The sequence below is a fragment of the Lissotriton vulgaris genome, chromosome 6 (assembly GCF_964263255.1).
Source record: "Lissotriton vulgaris chromosome 6, aLisVul1.2, whole genome shotgun sequence".
NCBI classification, from domain to species: domain Eukaryota; kingdom Metazoa; phylum Chordata; class Amphibia; order Caudata; family Salamandridae; genus Lissotriton; species Lissotriton vulgaris.
The window spans coordinates 293798302-293811101 of NC_141694.1; positions in this window are offsets into that span (position 1 = coordinate 293798302).

Below are 12800 nucleotides of genomic sequence, written 5' to 3' on the forward strand. Positions count from 1 at the left end.
GTTCTTTCTGTCTTTATTGATGATTGAGAATCCCGGGGGGACAAACATGTCAATGAATGGGGGGATGACTCATTTAACCAGGTTTTTGTGATGAATGTGATGTCTATGTCATGAGTGAGGATGGTTTTGGATGTAAGAGTTGGTAGGATCATTCGCCTCTCTCATGAACATTGCGGTGCTTGTTCTTTTGGGTCTCTGAGGCTGGTTCAGGAGGGGGGTTGTGTTCCAGCTTTGGCATTGAGCCTTTGACAGCCTTAAGTGATTAGTGTTGGTAACTGTGGGTGTATGGGGTGGGGGTTGAGTAGGTTCCAGAGGTGTAGAGAGGATCAATAATATTTTGTTAATGCCCTGTATTACTATCTCTGGCTGGCTTTCCAGTGGAGCAAGTCTCTGGATCCTATTTGAAGAGGAGTGGCAAGTGGAGTTTGGGTTCAGAATGTCCTGAGTGGGTTTGTCTAGGGATGGAGAGAGATTGTCCATGGGAGTATGTCTCATAGTGTTAAATTTGCCTATGTTGCCCCTGAGGATGGCCGTAGGCGAGTGGAGTGGAAAATCGCGTTGTGATTGAAGTGGTTGATCCTTGAGTGCCAGTAGAAGATGAGAGTTAGGAGTCATTGTCTGAGAGTCTAGGATGTCACTTTTGGCTTGGATAAGGACTGTACAACTGCTGTAGATGGTCGCAGAGGTGTTGCCACTGCATTTAGGGCGGTTTGAGATTGAGATCGTCAGTTTGCAGCTGAGTGCTGTGCTAGTTGTTTTAGATATGTGAAGGTGGGTGAGGTTCCGTGACGATTTGAACCCGTGTTTTCAATATTGTCGGAAATGCATAATATTGGTATCAGCGAGCCGCAAATGATCCATTTAGCATATCCTGGTGTTTTCGCTACGCTACGAGCAAGAGTACTCCTGTTACAAACACATTTCTGATCTACCCACGGCATCCATCTTAGATCATGGCAGCCATTTTGTGTTTCTTGCCCTCACATACGCAATAACCTCTGATCACTTCATTTCGATTAAGGACACGTAGCCTTAGCCGGAGATTCACCTTTTTCATGACACGTGCACCTTAAACAAGATCACGCTGTAGCTGCATGACTCGACAAAGGCTGCCTCCTCTGCCCGAGGCCAGTCCTGCTAAACTGGTTCTCGTGTCCATTGTCCCGATCATGATTAGGCGGCCGAAGCCGGTAGCCTTGCCCATTTACAACCCACAAACATCTCTTATCCCGCTTTCCTATCTTCCACACCTGGCTCCGTTCCTTTCTTTCTGAATCTTTATTAGGGGGAGGTAACGAAATTTACGATGAGGCGGTCCGACTCTTGAATGCAATATTGACAAGGGATTGTGATGAACTAGTGGGAACCCCTCTTTTCGTAATGTTTGGCATCAGATATTATCGACGGTTCCTGTGTAACGCCAAATATTTATTGTTTTAGACACAAAGGTTTTGGGAATGTATTACATGTAAAGAATTTGCCCCCAGCTTAAAATTCAGTATATAAGGAGCAACCCTCTTTGTACAATTCGAACAGGCTCCTAGATTCTGCCCGTGTGTAGTTTCTGTGACTTCTGTGTCCCTGCAGTAATAAACCTTTGGTCTTTGACGCCACCATCGAGAAGCCCGTGTTTCTGTTTATTTGTGCACCAAGGCAGGTGGAACTCCGGGGTCTTTGGGTGTTGTTCCCTGACACCTCTGGACGGAACCAAAAAGTCCAGAACTCCAATTGGCGCCCACCGTGGGGCGACGTCATTCGGTACCGGTCCAAAAGCCTGAAGAGTTCGAGAAGCTTCGTGTGAAGATTCCTGAGGGAGGCGCCCCACTTCATCGATCCCGGCATATCGCAAAAGTGGCCCGAAGTTCTCTTCCACGAGGGTTCCCGTTCAGGACGGCTGCAGTGGGCCGTTGCCTTGACCGTCGCCCTGTCTTGGACCCGAGGTGCAGTCCTTAGTACAGCGAAACGTGACGGGTTTCTCCTTGGTGACGTCTTCAGTGCCTCAGTTAAGTATTTAGTGGTTGCTAGCTGGTTACTTCGTAAGGGTTGTTAAAATCCTTTTTGGTTCTTGGTTTGGTTTGGTTTCGTAAGATTATCACTGGTTGTTCTGGTTACGATAATCTATTTGGTTTAGTTTGGGTATCGATACATCAGTTCCCTTTTGGTAGGCCTAAGTTCTTGGTTCAGGTGCACATATCTGTTTCGTGTTTTGTTTGTTCTGTGTTCCGGATTGCAAAATGGTAAGTCGGAGAAATTGTATGTCGTCTTGTTTTGGTTGCAACAGTGATTCACGATTGGAGGACTCATGTCTGGTTCCTCCGATTGGGACTCCCCTATATGACTTGTACTGTAAACATGGTGTGGGTCCTATATCTTATAATGAGGTGTGGGTCCGATACACTGAGAAAGATGGTGTCCTTAGTTGGCCACTACATGGTAGTTTTGAACCCGAAATCCTTGATAATTTAGAAGCGAAATTGTTTAGGAAGAAAGCCCGGCCGGCAATGTTTGATTCTTTCCGTTACTGGCGAAAAGAATCTAAACAAAGAGAGATTAAAAGATTGAAGAAAGAACAGAAAGAGCAAGAAGAGTTGACTCTAGAGCAAGCGGCTAAACAGCTGCAAGTCAACGAGTCTGAGAAGGCCATAGAGGTGGCCATTAGAGAGCATAATTTAGCGATCGACAAGTGCTATCCTGCCTTGCCATCGAAAACAGCTAAGATACTGGAGGATTCCGAAAACGATCCTCTGTTGTCTTATTTGTTACGGTCACCTCCACCGTATGCACAGGGTGCTACGGCTCCACCTTTACCGAATGTTCGATTGCCGGTTGCTGGACAACCTGGTATTCCTGCTCCTGCCCCTCAGAATCAAGCTCCTGTACCTCCTGTAGTCAATGTGAATGTTCCTACGGCACCTCCTCCTCCTCCTTTCTATACCTGTATCTGTCTCGCTTACACCTACTGTTCCACAAACTGTTTTCCTCGATACTCCTACTGTCCCGCTATCTGTTCCTACCTCTACTGTGTTCTCTGCGTCTGCTAGTGTGTTGACTCCACTTTCTGTTCGTCGAAGAATCACTGATTCTGTTTCGAGCATTCTAACCCCTTTCTATAAATCTTTAATTAAGACTCCTACTTCTGACTCTGTTCAAAGACGTAGTCAGCTTCCGAGTACTGAGGAACGGGGAATTTTAGATTCCACGGCTCTCAGATGGATTTCGAAGAGTAGGAGATATAGTACGAGAGATGTGCTAGACACATTTATGCAGTGGAAAGAACCAACGCAACGGTATGTCTTTGATGAGATGTGCTCGCTGTTACGTGAGGAGATAGAAGAAGATGATGTTGAATCGAATTTAGAAGACTTAATTAAGGTTCAGAAAGAGTTTGCTGCAGGAATGATAATAGGTGAAAATATAGAAGAAGCAATGGAACTGATTTTAAGCTACAGGAGTGATCCATCAATTCGTTCACCAAGAGATTTAGAGAAAAGTAAGATGAAGCTAAGTCGCCAATATCCAATGAGGGAGGTTCCTCCAATTTGGCGCGATGCTGTACAAGCTGATAATGTCAATGGTATTGTAGCTGCTCCGGCGCAATTCCAAAGAGTGTGGATACACATTCCATGGAAGCGAGCCGAAGTGCTAGCAGTGAAGCAGGCCTTGCCAGACCCGCGTAAGAATCCTGCTGGATACTATAAGGAATTAACACAGACAGTTGAAGCTTGTATAATGAACTTAGCGGACATTGATATGTTATTTGGTAATGTAGTTCCGCAACCAATTTGGGCTAAAATTCGTAAAGAGAATCATCCAGTTGCCCTAGGTGGTGATTGGGCAGCTATCATTGCAGCGGATGGTCAGCAAGTAGGTGGTGCAAAACCCGAACCTCTAATTGCTAATCTTCCAGGTAGGATAATCGACTTAATGAAGACTCTGATGCCCGCATTGCGTGTTAATTGGGACAAGTTGTCCGCATGCAGGCAAAAGAGAGACGAAAGTGTCTCCGACTTTTTCACGAGGTTCGAAGAGACTTTTGTAGATCATAGTGGTCAGGATATGAGCACGGAAGGAGGACAGAGACTGTTTGTGGATAAGTTCGTGCATAATTTGTTACCTGAGCTATGCAACAAATTAAAAGATTCCGAGAGTGCGTGGGCTGTCTCTACAACTGCGCAAATACTTGCAACTGCACAGTATTATGAAAATAGGGATAAAGAGGAAAAAGAAAAATCAGATAAGAAAACGAAGGACTTAAAGACTAAAGTTCTCTTGCAACAGGCGTATCCGCCTCGCACGAATCAGACTAATACGCAACAGGGTTCGTATCAAAGAACAGACTATAGTTCGCCGAGGCCTCAATATCAGTGGAACCAGTGTGCGTACTGTAAGAAAGAGGGTCACTACAAGAATGAGTGTCCGATCTTAGCGCAAAATAATGCAGCAGCAGCTCAGAGAGGTCGTGGTGGTTTTGTGCAAAATTCTAGAGGTCGGGGGCGAGGTGCTATGCCACCACAAACAAATGATCGTCCTTCCAATCACTTTGATCAACGAAATGGACAGTCTGCCCAGCAAAATAGATCTCAACAGTATCTTGTTGAAGACTATTGTGAAGCAGATGAGGGATTTCAGCAAAATGGGTACTAGGACAGCCATGGACAGAGAGAGGGAGTAGTATCAGTTCCAGTGGATCAGAGTGGGCCTTATGTCGCAGTAGCAACATCAGGTGTAGTCGAACCGTTTCTGTTGGATACTGGTGCAGCAAAAAGTTCTATCATTCATGCGAAACTCCCTGGCGCACCTTTGTCCGGCTCAACAAATGTTTCTGTAGGTTTTTCAGGCGCCCCTGTTTACAACCCCATATCTGGTCCTTTGTCTATTTCTGTTGGACCGTGTCAATTGAAAGCACCCCTGATTTTGACGACGGGTTGTAATGAAAATCTGCTTGGTTTAGACTTGCTAAAACGACTATATGCGACATTGTACTGTTCTCCGGAAGGAGTACAGCTTACATTGGGTAAAAGAATCACCTCTCCGATGTACTTGTCAATGGATGCACTCCCGCCAGAGCTGCGTTCTCTCCCTGATACTCTTTGGGCGACTGGTCCTAACGATGTAGGCCTTTTAGAAATACCACCATATGTAGTCACTTTAAAATCAAATGTAAAATTTCCACGAATTCCTCAATATAAAATATCTAGTGAAGGTGAGCGTGCACTTTTATTGATTGTACAAGATTTGATTAAGAAAGGGGTGGTTGAAGAAACTAGAGGAAATGTTTGTAACAGTCCTGTATTACCGATCTTGAAACGAACTGATCCTACAAAGCCTCCAGTGTATAGGTTTGTCATCGACCTCAGAGAAGTTAATAAGATTGTGGTCCCGCAATTTCCTGTAGTTCCAGACATTACTGCCTTGTTGACATTGATTCCTGCTACAGCTACTTGGTTTTCAGTCATTGACTTGAAGAATGCCTTTTTCAGCATTCCGATAGCTGAGGAAAGCAGAGATATTTTTGGTTTCTGTCTAGGAGGTCGAAGTTTCAGATTTAAACGCGCTCCACAAGGCTATTGTGAGAGCCCATCTATTTACAGTCAAGCATTAAAAAGTCAGTTAGATTCCTTTGTCCTTCCTCCAGGCTCTGCTCTAGTACAGTATGTAGACGATCTTCTAGTGGCTGCCGATGACAAGGAAACTTGCAAAGCAGCTACAATTTCGTTATTGCATCATTTGTCTAATTTGAATCACAAGGTGTCACCTTCGAAAATGCAATACTGCTGCCAAGAAGTGACCTACCTAGGTCATCTCTTGTCAAAGGAGGGAAGGAAGTTGACCCCAGAGAGAATAAAAGCAATTACGCAGATGAGTGTTCCTCGCACGCAGAGAGAAGTGCGTGCCTTTTTAGGTATTACCTCTTACTGTAGACAGTGGATCCCAAATTTTTCTCTTTTAGCAAAACCGTTGGTAGCTTTGACTGGGAAAAATGTTCCGAGTCCGGTGCCATGGTCTGATGAATGTCAGGAGAGCTTTTCTGAGTTACGAAATGCACTGTGTTCAGCTCCTGTATTAGGTACACCTGATTACAGCAAGCCATTCACGCTCTACGTTCACGAGAGAGAAGGTTGCGCGTTGAGTGTTCTGACGCAGACATTTGGTGATAAACAACGCCCTTGTGCGTATTTTTCATCAACATTGGATCCAGTAGCTAGAGCGTTACCTAGTTGTTTGAGAGCTACAGCGGCAGCTGCGGCTTCCATTCGACAATCTGCTGGTTTGGTGATGAACAACATGCTAGTGGTCATGGTTCCTCATGCTGTGGATACACTCATGAATCGAACTAAGACGCAACACCTTACCAGTGCGAGATTATCTGGTTACGAGCTGACATTACTAGCGAGTCATATTCAAATCAAAAGATGTAATGTATTGAATCCAGCAACGCTGTTGCCGGCTAATCAAGAGTCGAGTGATTCCGAACCACATGATTGTTGTTTTAGAACGGAGGAAGAGACAAAAGGACGTATTGATTTAAAGGACACTCCATTATCAGATCCAGATGGCACGCTGTATGTGGATGGATCATGTTTTAAATTGGAGAATGGTGATGTGACTGCTGCTTATGCGGTAACGACTTTGAAGACGATTGTGGAGACTGCGAGAGTGAGTCAGAATTCTGCCCAAGCTGCAGAATTAATAGCTCTAACAAGAGCGTGTGTTTTAGCTAAGGGAAAGAGAGTGAATGTGTTTACAGATAGTCAGTACGCATTTGGCGTGGCCCATAGTTTTGGCCGTTTGTGGAAAGAAAGAGGTTTCATTACGTCCCATGGGACTAAGATTCAACATGGTCAGCTAGTTAACGACTTGTTGGAATCTCTAACCTTGCCGACTGAAGTTGCGATTGTGAAGTGCAGTGCTCATAAAGCAATCACGGATGATGTTGGTCGTGGGAATGCTTTTGCTGATGAAACTGCTAAACAGACAGCTAGAGATATGATGAGTAGAATGTATGTTGCTACGTCAGCAAGGTGGATTGCTGAGTCTGGAATGTGTGAGGATACAATGGAAAGTGTGAAAGAGATTCAGAAAGAGGCAACTGAGGAGGAAAAACGTGTATGGAGAGAAAGTACGGGCAAGTTGGATTCGAATGGGTGTTGGATTGATTTGACAGAACAACAGCGTTGGATGTTGCCTGACGCGTATGTGCTTGCAGTGGTGACGATGGAGCATGGAGTAGCGCATATAAGTTCTAAAGGAATCTGTAAGATGTTGGCTCCAGTCTGGAAGAATGATGGGATCAGTAAATGTGCAGAGAGAGTGGTGAAAAATTGTATGGTATGCCTGATGCATAATCCTGGCAAGGGAACTCCAACTCCTGCTGGTCACTTCGCTCCTCCTTCCTGCCCTTTTGAAGTGATTCAGTTAGACTTCATTCACATGGATCGGTGTAATAATTTGAAATACGTCCTGGTGGTAGTCTGTGCTTTTTCCAGGTGGATCGAAGCATACCCACTAAAGGACAATACTGCTCTATCAACTGCCAAAATTCTTCTCAAAGAATATTTCCCTAGGTTTGGAATGCCACGGATTGTATGGTCAGATAACGGAAGTGAGTTCATAGGGAAAGTTATGCAAAGTGTGTGTGTCGGTCTGGGCATAAAACAGAAGTTTCATAGTGCGAACCATCCCCAGTCTGCTGGTTTAGTTGAGGGTTACAATGGCTCCCTCAAACTAAAACTAGCCAAAATTCAAGCATCCACGGGTTTGTCATGGCCAGACGCACTTCCTTTGGCTTTGTTATCAACGAGAGCAACTGTACATTTTAGAGTAGGGCTTAGCCCCTATGAGATAGTCTTTGGCCGCCCGGCAAATGTGTGGGGTGTGCCTAGGCCAAAGGAGTTTTGTTCTCTAGAATATCCTATGTTGATCGACTACCTTTACGACTTGACTGCTAAATTGAGTCTTATTCACCAACAGGTTTTCGATGCATTGCCAAAGCCTCCGGAGAGTCCAGGGCATCAGCTGAAACCCGGCGATCAAGTCGTGATCAGAAACTTCGCGAGGACGAAGAACCTTCAGCCCAGATACGTCGGCCCCTTCCAGGTCCTGCTTGCAACGAGAACAGCAGTTCGTGTAGCTGGTCGCAAGCACTGGGTGCACGCATCTCATGTCAAGCGTGTACCTTTGCCACTTCCTTACGACGACTGGGTGAAGAAGGGAATTGGTGCCTCCGAATTTGAAAAAACGCCAAAGTTCATCCCTTTCAGCGATGCCGAATTGATTACCGACACTCCGAAATCTGACTCTCCTCCTGAAAAGACTCCTTTGAACTCTGAACATTTGTCCTCTGCATCAGAAAAAACTTTGTCTTCTGCGAACTTGAACACTGCAACAACTACCAGTGATATGCTATTTGCCGATCAAACAGTACCTGCAAAGCAAAGATACAATTTACGACCTCGTAATATGGACAAATAAAGCAGACAACTGCCTATTGTGATATTTTGAAATTTTGAACTTTTGCCTCCAGCCAGGAAGTTTGCTATTGTTTTTAAAATTGCCTTGCCGTCTGGGTAGCCGTAGGGTCGTGGCTGTGTGCCTAGTTGAATCTGCGGGGGTCTGACACAAGGTCGATCTTTCTGTTGGTTCTGGGAACTCCCAGGGCTGATAGAGGCATTTTCATCTACGTACACATCATCAGTGGTCGCGAGCGGATTGTAGAAGATGGAGCTTCCTGCGCTGCAACGAGAAAATGTGATTTATGTTCGCAGAAACAGACTTTACAGAATTCTTCACAGCAAATGCTTTTTGATACAATGTGCCATTACATTTTTGATTGTTTTGATAACGTTGGTGGGTGGAATAGTCTTTGGTATGAGTTTGATTTTTATGCCAGTAACCACAGTACCTCCCCTTGATCCTGCTACTTCTACTGTTTCTACTATACACTCTTTTCACTCGTTTCCTGAACATGAGCAAGCTCGACGCTCAGAATTCATTAATAACACTTTCATACAGCTCTTGCACCAACACCAACTGGTAGTTAACACTACAGACTGCTGGGTGTGTGGCTTGATACCCCACACTATGGATAAAGGTATTCCCTATCTGGTTTTGCCTTTCAGCTATAATGGATCATTTCAGGCCCTTCAAACCATCTTTGCTTATGCCCTTGAAACCTATCCTCCACGTCCACCACGTTCCACTAAATATAACTCTGGCAACAAAGCTTTAGTCCAGGGAATTATTGACATGATCAAGGACGTCAATAATACTCCATCTTACCCTAGAGACGAATTGAGAGTATATTTAAGTTGGAATTCTTCAGAGTATCGCCTTAGTTTGGGAGAAAGCAAGCGTAAAAGCTCAACTCCAATCTGGGTCGTACCTCACCGAGGTCAGGTCTGTTTGCAAGGTAATGGGAGAAATCCCAGAGCTCAGCTAGGGAGGAGTGAGTGCGTAGAGACTTATGTGTTTCCGGCTAACTCTTCCCCTGCTTTTCTTACTGCTAGGGGTACCTACTTCATCTGTCGAGACAGAGCTTATACATGGTTGCCTGCCGACTTTTCAGGATCATGTTATATTGCTCGATTGTTGCCTCCAACATACACTGCTTCATCTGACTACCACAGGACCAGAGTAGCGAGAGGTGTCTTCAGCAAGGAAGATACTGCTGGTCAGGAAGCTGGAGACTTCTTCAAAGGCTTCCTTCCGTTCTGGGGGCCTATGGCCAATAGTAGAAACATACGTCAGCTAACACGGGTAGTTGAATCTACTATTACCGAAACTGCTGGTGCCCTTAGAAATTTGACAGCTGAGCTTCAGGCGGATAGACTCATGACGTTGCAGAACCGTATGGTTCTAGACGTTATACTTGCAGATCGAGGTGGGGTATGCAGAATGATCCAATCGAGCTGCTGTGTCTTTATTCCTAATAATGCTCCAACAGTCTATGAGGCGATCTCGAAGCTACACAAGATTTCCGACTCTATTCATGTAGACAAGGGAAACTGGTCCTTCATGGAGTGGTTTTGGACTCTGATATCAGCGTGGGGATGGAAGGTTCTGATGGTCATTGGTGTCATCTTAGTATTCCTCTTCTCATGCTGCCTGATTATCCAGTGTGGTCCAGCTCTGTGTAGTCTTTGTGCTGCAACCTGTTTCAGGAAACCACCTGCGTTTGGAGAAAAGGCGCGAGAAAGGATGATGATACAACAGCATGTCACTGACCTGATGAGCATAGAATTAGACTCTGACATAGACTGAGTAATTGCCTATGTAAGGGCAAAAGGAGGGTCTGAGGTTCCGTGACGATTTGAACCCGTGTTTTCAATATTGTCGGAAATGCATAATATTGGTATCAGCGAACCGCAAATGATCCATTTAGCATATCCTGGTGTTTTCGCTACGCTACGAGCAAGAGTACTCCTGTTACAAACACATTTCTGATCTACCCACGGCATCCATCTTAGATCATGGCAGCCATTTTGTGTTTCTTGCCCTCACATACGCAATAACCTCTGATCACTTCATTTCGATTAAGGACACGTAGCCTTAGCCGGAGATTCACCTTTTTCATGACACGTGCACCTTAAACAAGATCACGCTGTAGCTGCATGACTCGACAAAGGCTGCCTCCTCTGCCCGAGGCCAGTCCTGCTAAACTGGTTCTCGTGTCCATTGTCCCGATCATGATTAGGCGGCCGAAGCCGGTAGCCTTGCCCATTTACAACCCACAAACATCTCTTATCCCGCTTTCCTATCTTCCACACCTGGCTCCGTTCCTTTCTTTCTGAATCTTTATTAGGGGGAGGTAACAAAATTTACGATGAGGCGGTCCGACTCTTGAATGCAATATTGACAAGGGATTGTGATGAACTAGTGGGAACCCCTCTTTTCGTAATGTTTGGCATCAGATATTATCGACGGTTCCTGTGTAACGCCAAATATTTATTGTTTTAGACACAAAGGTTTTGGGAATGTATTACATGTAAAGAATTTGCCCCCAGCTTAAAATTCAGTATATAAGGAGCAACCCTCTTTGTACAATTCGAACAGGCTCCTAGATTCTGCCCGTGTGTAGTTTCTGTGACTTCTGTGTCCCTGCAGTAATAAACCTTTGGTCTTTGACGCCACCATCGAGAAGCCCGTGTTTCTGTTTATTTGTGCACCAAGGCAGGTGGAACTCCGGGGTCTTTGGGTGTTGTTCCCTGACACCTCTGGACGGAACCAAAAAGTCCAGAACTCCATGGGTTCTAAGAATTTTCCATTCCGCAGGGCTCTGGGTGTGGAAAATGAGATCCATTTTCTGCTGGCCGAGGTATAGTGGTATATATCAGCAAATACTGTTTCCTGGTGTTGTCTAATCAACCAGTGTTTAAAGTTTCTTTTCGCTTTGAGAGATTGCGGGGAGATAATGGAGAAAGAGTTAGGGTTATGGGGTTTCAGGCAATTCGGTGCAGAGGCATGGAGGGAGGTTTAAGTTTCAGGTATCATTGTGTCTTAGTTAGTAGGGTAGATTTCCACCCAGTTCTCTCCCCGGCCCGAATATAGCCTGCAGTCACTGAGTTCTTACCCCAAAGGTTGAATGTAAATGTAAATGTAAATGTATAGGCATTTATATAGCGCACTACTTACCCGTAGGGTCCCAAGGCGCTTCGACCGCTGCGAAACCCTTCCTGGCTTCCCTGAGAGATGGTCCCTTAATGGGTATCTCCAGGGTGAGACCAGGCATCCCCGGCGGTCTGGTGGGGCCGTTAGTGAAGATGAGGCAATCTAATGCCCAGAGTTGCCGAGTGTGATCGCTGATCAGAGTGGGCACCGAGGCGAGAGAATTATCGAGTCCGCTGACCCTGGTCCAGAAACCTGCCGCGCCGGGAATTGAACCCTGGTCCCGGCCCGTCCTCTGCTCTCGGGTCTGCCGCCTCTAACCAGTGAGCCACACTACTTCAATATTTCAATTACCCAGCTCCCTGTGTTGAACTGAGATCCCAGATTGAGATGTCGGTCAGGTAACTCCGGGAGCCGTGTGTCTGCAACAGAGATAATTCCTAATGAAGTGCATTGGAGCTGATATTTTTTTTTTGTTTTGTAATGATGCCTGTGCTCCAGAGAGGCATCAGAGAACTGTTGTATCAGGCTAGTGCACGCTCATTCCCATTTTCCATTTCAAGACAAGCAGATCTGAAGATGGCTGCAGGCTTTTCTCAGCTCTGATCTTGAGGAGCCGCTATCTTAGGGTCAGTCAGATGACTCGGTCAGATAATTCAGGGCCGTTCATGTTGAAGAGAGACACCTGAGAAATGTTGTGGTAGGCTAGTGCGCGCTCAATCCCATTTTCCATTACACATTTCCATTGTGTTCACTAAGGGCCTCATTTATGAGGTTTTGCAGTAGGGCAGCGTAGCAGGCTTTCCTTCTGCGCCTCCCTATGGCAAAAGGAAAAGGACAGGAATGCGCTGTATTTATAAGATATGGTGCATTACTGTCCTTTTCCCCTGCGCCGGCACACCATGGGCTGCCGTGCCCCAGCGCAGGCCCATTTGCACCATGGTACAAGGGTGCCTTCGTTGCGGGGATGAATATTTTTGTACAGTAAGGGAAACCTTTCTGTATAAAAATAATCACAAGATGCTTTTTCCTCTTTCTATGTGTGCTGCAGAATTCAGCACACGACGTCAAAAAAGGAAAAATTAGGAGAAATAAAGATATTTCTCCTCGTTGTGCCTCCCTTATGCCTCCCCTGGGTAGGCGTAAGCGTTTGGCATGCCTCAGATTTTCAATTACTCTTAAATCTGGGCCAGTGT